The following is a 9,564-nucleotide window of genomic DNA, read 5'->3' as shown; positions in this document are numbered from 1 at the left end:
TGGGTCTCTGTTCTGAGCCCTCATTGACATGATACTGAAGCTAGGCACAGTCTCTCCATTGATAATGTTTTCTGTTCCTTTGTCTTCAAATATGAAGTAAAGTCAACTACTGTCTATTAAGCGCTAATTATTTGTTAAGCGCTGTGATAAGTGCTAGGGATACAAAGAAGAGCAAACAAAAATTATAGTCCCTTCCATCAATGAGCACATATTCTCATGAAGGGACAACATGCCAATAACTATGTACATAAGACATATACTGGATAAATGGAAAGTAAACTCTAGCAGTAGATGGTGGATCTGGAAAACTCTCCTACAGAAGGTCAATTTGAGATAAGACAAGATGGTTTGGCTGACAGATAATGGTGGTGCCCTTGACAATAGGGAAGTTTGGAAGAGGGAAAGGTCTGGAAGAAAAAATAATGCATTCTATTTTGGACTTGTGGAGTTGGCGATATCTATAGATATCCAGTGAGAGATGCCAATAATCAGATCAACACTACCATCCTACATTCGCTCCTTAAAAAGTAGAAAAGCCATGTTAATTGACTACCTATGGATCAATGATCCTGTGGACTATAATGTATCAGGTGCTCTATTCCTGACAATTAGATGTGTGTGTACATATATGTGTGTGTGTATGTATGCATATATGTATATAAGTACAGAAAATCTCCCATTAAAATGTAAGTTCTCAAAGGTGGTGACTAACACTTTTGAGCCCAATTCCTGGCATATACTAAGCACTTAATTTCTTTTTTGTTGTTGTTGTTCATTCATTGACCCTTTAATTTATCCTACACAGAGCTGACAAAATGATCTTCCTAATGCATAGCTCTTATTATATTCATTGCTCCAATACCTTCAAGGATTTCCCTTTTCTTACCAGCTAAAGTTCTATTGCCTTAGCCTGGCATTCAAAGCCCTCCATATTTGACTTGAATGTGACTTTTTTAGTCTTACTTCATACCACCAAACTAAATTACTCAACATTTCCTCAACTCATTCCATGCTTTCCTCCTGTGCCACTGAAAATGTCGTTCTTTCTATCTGGAATAAACCATTTCTTGCCTCCTTACTTCTGTGCCACCACTAGCCTTCCATACTTCTTTCAAGGCAAGGGAATTCCTATCCAAAATCTCCACCTAGAAATTGCCTTATTTCACAATAACTCACTCAGCACTTTATTAATGACAGATTCATATACACTGGCTTAATCTGTACTCACAACAAACCTTTGAAGTAGGTGCTACAGGTATTATTCTCACCATTTTAAAGATGAGGAAATTGAGACCTAGAGTAGGGTAAAGGGACCTCTTCTCACTTCTAGTGAGAAGAGATTTGAGCCACCAGCTTTTCTCAGGTCAAGTACACGCCTCCTTTCCACTGCACCCCATTGCTGACTTGTCTGTGGTTTTGGTCATAATGACTCATTTAGACAATCACATATTTCTTTACAACTTACATCTGTGGTGACAAAACCAGGAGCTCTTATTCAATGACCTAGTTACTTTCCACAACAACAGAAATATAGTCTTGTGCTTGCTTGACAAAAATCATAAAGGATGAATTTTAACGTTTTGGTTTTTTTAACAACATCATAATAATTTCCACTTTGTTGTGTTCTACATCAGCAAAATTTCCTCCTTTATGGTGCTAGAAAAATGTGAATGTGTGACTAAACCAGAGACGTGACTCAAGCATTTTGGTTCAGTCCAGATGGTATTCATTCCCAGGTAGGGGGTGGGGATAGAAGGACAGGAGATAGAAAATCTACCCCTCTATTTCTTAGCCAGTACGAAGTGGTGTGGATGATAGCTGCTTTATAATACAATTCAAGATCTAATATGGCTAGGCCACCTTCCCTAGCATTTCATTTCATTAATTCCCTTGATATTCTGGGTCTTTTATTCTTCCAGATGAATTTTGATATTATTTTTTTCTAGCACTATAAAATAAATTTTTGGTAGTTTGATTGGTATGGCACTGAATAAGTAAATTAGTAGAACTGTTATTTTTATTATATTAGCTCAGCCTACCAACAAGCAACTGATGTTTTTCCAATTATTTAGATCCGACTTTATTTGTGTGAAAAGTATTTTGTAATTACGTTCATAAGGTCTGTGGGGTTTTTTTCAACAGGTAAACTCCCAGATATTTTATAATGTCTTCAATAACTTTAAATGGAATTTCTCTTTCCATCTCTTGCTGTTGATCTTTGCTAATAACACAAAGAAAAGTGGATGATTTATGTGGGTTTATTTTATATCCTGCAACTTTGCTAAAGTTGTTTGTTATTTCAAGTAATTTTTTAGTTGATTCTCTAGGATTTTCTAAGTATGTCATCATATCATTTGCAAAGAGTGATAACTTAGTTTCTTCTTTGCCTATTCTAACTCCTTCAATTTCTTTTTCTTCTCTTATTGCTAAAGCTAACATTTCTAGCACCACGTTGAATAACAGTGGTGATAATGGACATGCTTGTTTCACCCCCAATCTTATTGTAAATGCATCTAGCTGATCCCCATTAAGTATAATGCTAGCTGATGATTTTAGGTAGATGCTACTTACCATTTGAAGGAGAGTTTCATTTATTCCTAAACTCTCCAGTGTTTTCAATAGGGGATATTCTATTTTATCAAAAGCTTTTTCTGCACCTATTAAGATAATCATATAGTTTCTGTTAGTTTTGCTGTTGATATGATCAATTATGATGATAGTTTTCCTAATATTGAACCACCCTTATATTGCTGATATAAATCCTACCTGATCAAAATGTATTATTCTCATGGTAATATGCTATAATCTTTTCTGCTAATATCTTTTTTAAATTAATATTTCATCAATATTCATTAGGGAAATTGGTCTATAATTTTCCAAGGGTAGATATTAGCATCATATTTGTACCATAAAAATAATTTGGTAGGACTCCTTCTTCACCTACCTTCCCAAATAGTCTATATAGTATTAGAATTAATTGTTCTTTACATGCTTGATAGAATTTGCTTGAAAATCCATCTGGCCCTAAAGATTTCTTCCCAGGGAGTTCATTGATGGCTTTTTCAATTTCTTTTTCTGAAATGAGATTATTTAGGTAGTTTATTTCCTCTTCTGGGTAATTTATTTTTTTTGTAAATATTCATCCATTTCACTAATATTGTCAAATTTATGGGCATACAATTAGGGAAAATAATTCCTAATCATTGTTTTAATTTACATTTCATTGGTGGTGAATTCACCCTTTTTATTTTTGATATTGGCAATTTGGTTTCCTTCTTTTTTTAAATCAAGTTGACCAAAAATTTATCAGTTCTATTGTTTTGTCTTTCATAAAACCAGCACTTAATTTTTATTTATTACTTCAATAGTTTCCTTAATTTCACTTTTATTAATCTCTCCCTTGGTTTTTAGCATCTCTTATTTGGTATTTAATTAGGGATTTTTAATTTGTTATTTTTCTAGCTTCTTCAATTATATGCCCAATTTATTGATCTCCTCTTTCTCAATATTATTCATGTAAACATTCGTAGATATGAAACTTCCCATAAAAACTGCTTTCACTGTGTCCCATAAGTTTTGTTATGTTGTCTCATTATTGTTATTTTCTCAAATACAGCTACTGATAGCTTCTGTGATTTGTTATTTGACCTACTCATTCTTTAGGATTAGATTATTTAGTTTCCAATTAATTATGATCTATCTTTCCACGGCCATTTATTACATATAATTTTTATTGCATCATTATCTGAAAAAGATGCATTTAATATTTCTGACTTTCTGGATTGGATTGTGAGGTTTTTATGCTCTAGTACATGGATAATTTTTATGTATACACCACTACTATCCCCATTCAATTTTCTCCAGAGGTCTATCATATCTACCTTTTCTAAAATTCTATTCACCTCCTTAACTTCTTTATTTTGACATTAGATTTATCACCTTCAGAGAGAGGGAAGTTGAGGTCCCCCACAAGTATAGTTTTGCTATTTCTCCCTGTAATTCCCTTAATTTCTCCTTTAAGGATTTGGATGCTATATCACTTGATGCATATATGTTTAGCAATAAATTGTATTGTATTCATTGTATATGGTGCCTTTTAGCAGCATATAGTTTCCTTCCTTCTGTCTTTTGATTAGATCTATTTTCTCTTTTGCTTTGTCTGAGATTAGAATTACTACACCTGCTATTTTTTACTTCAGCTGAAGTATAACATATTCTACTCCAGCCTTTTACTTTTTCCCTATGTGTATCCCCCTGTTTCAAACATGTTTTCTTGTAGATAGCATATTATAAGATTATGGTTTTTAATCCATTCTGCTATCCACCTCCATTTTATTGGAGAGTTCATCCCATTTACAGACACAGTTATGTATCTCTCTCCATCCTATCCCCTGTCTCCCATTTATGCTTTTATTTCTCCCTTACCTTCCCCAAAAGAGGTTTGCTTTTGACCACTACCTCCCTCACTTTCCCCTCCCTTCTATCAGTGCCCAATCCTTTCCTTTCCCTTTTCCCTTACTACTTCTTCCCTCCCTTCTAAGCACCCTCTCTTGTTCTTTCCCCTTTCCCCTCCTTCTGCCTATAGGGCAAGTTATATTTCTATACTTAACAGAGTATGTCATTCCCACCTTGAACCAAATCCCATGAGAGGAAAGTTCAAACAGAGTTCATCTCCCTCCCTTCTTTCCCTCTACTATAACATATTTTTGTGCCTCTTCTTGTGATACAATTCACCCTTTCTGCCTCCTCCTTTCCTCTTCTCCCATTACAATCCCTCTGCCTGCCTTAATTAGGCTGTTTATCACCACATCTCTTCATTTATACCCATACCTTCTGTCTATGTATATCCCTTTTAAATGTCATCATAAATATGCCATTCCCAACGGTTTGCCCTTATTGAATAACAAGTTTGCTTTTTCTTCCCTGTTTACCTTTTTGTGCCTCTCTTGAGTCTTGTATTTGAAGATCAAATTTTCCATTGACTTCTGGCCTTTTCATCAGGAAGGTCTGGAAGTTCCTTATTTCATTGAATATTCATCTCCTTGACTGAAAAATCATACTCAGTTTTGGTGAGTAGGTGATTCTTGGTTATAGCCCAAGCTCCTTTGCATTATGAAATATCATATTCCAGTCCCTCTGATCTTTTAATGTAGAAGTGCAAGGTCCTGTGTGATCCTGACTGCAGTTCTGTGATATTTGAATTGTTTCTTTCTGGCTGCCTGCAGCATTTTCTCCTTGATCTGATCATTCGGGAATTCAGCCACAATATTCCTTGGAGTTTTCAATTTGGTATCTCTTTCAGGAGATGATCAGTAGATTCTTTCAATGATTATTTTATTCTCTGATTCTAGGACCTTATGACAATTTTCCTTGATCATTTCTTGAAAAATATTGTACAGGCTCTTTTTTTCATCATGGCTTTCCATCAGACCAATAATTCTTAGATTATCTCTCCTAGATCTATTTTCTAGGTCAGTTGGTTTTCCAATGAGATCTTTCACATTTTCTTCTATCTTTTCATTCTTTAGATTTTGTTTGACTGATTCTTGATGCCTCACAGAGTCATTTTACTTCTCCAATTCTATTTTTTAATGAATTGTTTTCTTCAGTTAGCTTCTGTATCTCCTTATGATTTGGCTAATTTTACTTTTCAAAGAGTTATTTTCTCCAGTTAGGTTTTGTACTTCTTTATCTATTTGACCAATTTTACTTTTAAAAGATTGTTTTCTTCAGTGATTTTTTTCCATTTTGTCCATTTTATTTTTAAAAGAATTTGTCAGTTTTTCTTCTGCCTGTCTCACTTGGCTATTAAACTCCTCCTTGAGCTCTTCTAAGAATGCTTTTTAGGCTTGAGAACACATTACTTTTTGAGGTTTCAGATGTGAGTATAGTGTCAATGCTGTTCTCTTCTGACATTTTTTTGCTTTTACTTTTCCCCATAGTAAGATTCCATGGTCTTTGCTATTCTTGTTCATTTTTTCTTTGCTTCTTATTCATTGTGATTGCCATTTTCCTGGCTTTTAAAGTAGATCTTTGCTTCTGGGGCATGGGGGCTCTGTCCCATGCTTCTTGTGCTTGTGGCTATGGGCCTGATCATTGGCTCACAGCCTGAGGTGTAGGGGATGGGTGGTCTAGCTGCAGGGTGCCTCCTCCTCCCCTAGGGCTGTGCTAGAGCACAGTTGCTGGTGATGGACAATGGTCTACACATATTTTTGCCAATTCCCCTGGTTGTGGGAAGGCATACCTGAGGCCCTGGTATTGGTGCTTGCTGGCTCCACCCTCTAGGGTTCAGGATGTCCTGCTGGTCCACCGAGATGGGGTTTGCTGAACACCTCTTGGCCTCCTCTGGTCCCCTTCAGCCACAGCAAGAGGGATCTTTCCCTTCAATCTCCCTCAACTCCTGAGCTAGAAAACTTCTGTACCCCTTTTGCTGGCTCCACTATTCCAGGATTTTTCCTGGGGTAATATTCTCTGGATATTTCAAGGTCAATAAGGGAGAATGAGAGCACTTGTAGTTTACTCCACCATTTTGGGCTCCCAGAAGTTCAAGAAGGTGACTTTCAAACACTTAGAGTGTGGTCTAATAGCCCCAAGAGTTATTGCTGCAGCTGCTATGGACTCTCTCACCCAGCTCTGCCAGAATACCAACCTGTGCTGAGAGGTTTGGGAACTGTCACTGCACTCGTGTTTCAGTCTACCAGGGCCAGTTTCCACTCCACTATGGTCAGGTATAGACTCATGTTCTGTGCTCTCCCAACCCACTGCAACAGATCCCTTCCCATCAGTCTTCTGAATTCTCTTGGACTGGAAATCTGCCACACTCTGTCTCCTAGTGGATTCTGCCATTCTCAAATTTTTTTAGATTCACTTTTTAGAGGTATCTGAAGGAATTTGTAAGAGAGCTCAGGTGAGTCCCTGCTTTCACTCCACCGCCTTGGCTCCAAACCCTTTTCCCTCCCTCCTAGAATTTCTTTAAAGAATCTAGTATTCATATGGATAAAGGAGAAGCAGTAGTATTCTTTCATTTGCGTTATTGCAAAATTACTGTGAGATTGGTAGAGATGTCTATACATAAAAGTCATTCATGCATTTAATCAACAAGCATTTAACAAATGCTTGCTTGCAGTCAGACATTGTTTGATAACTGCTGCATTCTAGCTTAATAGCTACAGTGAAAGGAATGCTTTCCTTTATGGAGGCATGTTGCTCATAGGATTTCATAGTTTGAAAAGGGAATGTTCAAGTGAATTTTTAAGTCTTTGGGTGTAGCTAAACTAATCTGGCAATGGAAATACATAGAATAAATAAGCTAAAAAACAGATTCTCTTCCCTCCCCCCCCAGAAGGAAACATCATGGATGATCCACCATGGACAAGTAGCACAAGGGAAAGATTGATTCAGCCTATGCTTAAAAATTTATTTACTCTCAACTCTTGGCTGCAATCTAAGAAGGGATCTCAGAGTCATTAACATAACCAAGGTGATGGGTTCAGATGATAGAAAGAAGCTGAGAAAACCTGTGGTGAGGTATGAATGACAGCCCGCCCATGCAAAGATATGTAGATAGGCGTTAGAGCGTTATATGTGAAGGGCACAGTAAGGTCAATTTAGCTTTACCATAGAGTGTGTGAAGGTAAATATTACATGCTAAGATTTGAAAGGTAGGTTGGAACCATTCTGAAGAGCTTTAAATGTCTAAAAAAGAAATTCTAGAGGTCATAGGAAACCAGAGGCAACATGTAATAAATGCATTATTTAGCATTTTATTTATTTAGCTAGAGCATGAATTGGATTTAAGTGAGGCAGTGTTGCACAAAGTCATCAGCCCAACTCTCTCTTCCAGAGTTATCAAAATTCAGTGGCAGAATTATAAAGTTCCATGACTGACCTGAGAAGACAGAATTCACTTATGGGTAAGAGACAGAAAGGAAGAAGTAGGATTTGAAGCAGTGGTCAAATTTGACCATAAAGGAAGTGACATTTGACCTAAGACAACATAAAGGAACTAGCATTTGATCTGGTAGAATCATGGAGGAATTTCCATTTGATCTGAACAATTTGTAGGAAATATTTCTACAGATAAAAATGAGGTAAAGGGCCTTTTGGGGCTGGGAAAGGACAAAAGGAAAGGAAAAACACTGGAAGAGTACATGGAGCATAGGTTAGATTACAAAAAGGAAAAGAGCTGGAGCTTGAGCAGTAAGAGCTCCTCAGTCTAGAGAAGAGAATAACTAGAGAAGGCGTGTTCCAAATCTGTAACATACAAATGGTATAAGTAGTGATACCAACTAATACTAAATCTTAGAAACTGAGGTAGTAGGTAGGTTTGAAATAAGAATAAGATAGTTTTAGGACAAGTAGAAGAAGTATTATTTTATTCACTGGATATTATATTGTTGTTGCTGTTCATACTTTGTTTTCAAACAGGGCCAATGACATCATAAGGGTGATGTCTTGACTAACACATGAATTGGATTTAAGTGAGGCAGCACTGCACAAAGTCATCAGCCCAACTCTCTCTTCCAGAGTCATCAAAGTCCAATGGCAGGACAATAGCCAAGATGGCTGGTGACAGCCAGGAAATAGCAGATGACATTGGCATTTTCAGTGTTGGACCAAGCTCTAGGCACTCCACCATGCTTGCTTCAGGTGCCTTCATAATTGTCAGAACAAATTGTTCCCACCAGCCCATTCTACCAGAGAAAGTCTTGGGATAAATATCCCCCTAATTCATCAATGGGTTTGAGGCCCTCTTATTTGCCTTTAACTTTGTTTGGATTATTTGCTGAGATTATTTTACCAGGATGTGGCCACTGAACATGCTTCAGCTTCTTGGAACTATAGGTAAGAGAGATATTAGATAAAACAAGAGGTACAAATATTTAATACATATGTGGCTTGTAAAGGCATTAGATAGATAATGATTTTACATATATATATATGTATATATATATATGGCAATATATTCAAAGGGAAATGTGGAATATTCAGAGTACATTCCTGGCCTGATAGAATCATTGACAATCCTCTGCTATAACTCTTCCTTTAGGACCTCTGTCAGAGATAAAGTCCTGGTCCATTTTTTTTTTGTCTTAGAAAGGACCAAAGAATACCTTGTAATAAGACCTGATAGATTACATCTAAATGGCATTCCTTATATAGTCAAGCAAGCCATCCACACATCTTTTCTTTGTTCAGAGTCGTCTCTCTGGAAGTTCCCTTCCCCTTAAGTTTCCTATGCCAGGATACTTTTCCATCCTTTGGATACTCCCTTATTCCTCAGAATTTTCTTCCTCAAAGAACAGTTTTATCATTCAGAAAAAGCATCTCTCACTCCAGTAATTCCCCTTTATTTCAGGAAATATTCCCCTTCTAGAAACAAAAATTTTCCACTTGAAAAAAAAAATATCCTCCTAAAATACTTTCCTCAGCCCCTTGAAAAAAATCCCTCCTACAATGACATCCTTTGACACTCCTGCGTAGTGATTCCTGGAATCCACAACCCTCCAGCTATCCCCTCTCTGAACTTTAATTGTAAGGCAACTCCCTAAATGCCTCTTTTCC

This window comes from Notamacropus eugenii, chromosome 4 (genome assembly GCF_028372415.1).
Source record: "Notamacropus eugenii isolate mMacEug1 chromosome 4, mMacEug1.pri_v2, whole genome shotgun sequence".
NCBI classification, from domain to species: domain Eukaryota; kingdom Metazoa; phylum Chordata; class Mammalia; order Diprotodontia; family Macropodidae; genus Notamacropus; species Notamacropus eugenii.
Note: the sequence above shows the minus strand (reverse complement) of the source record.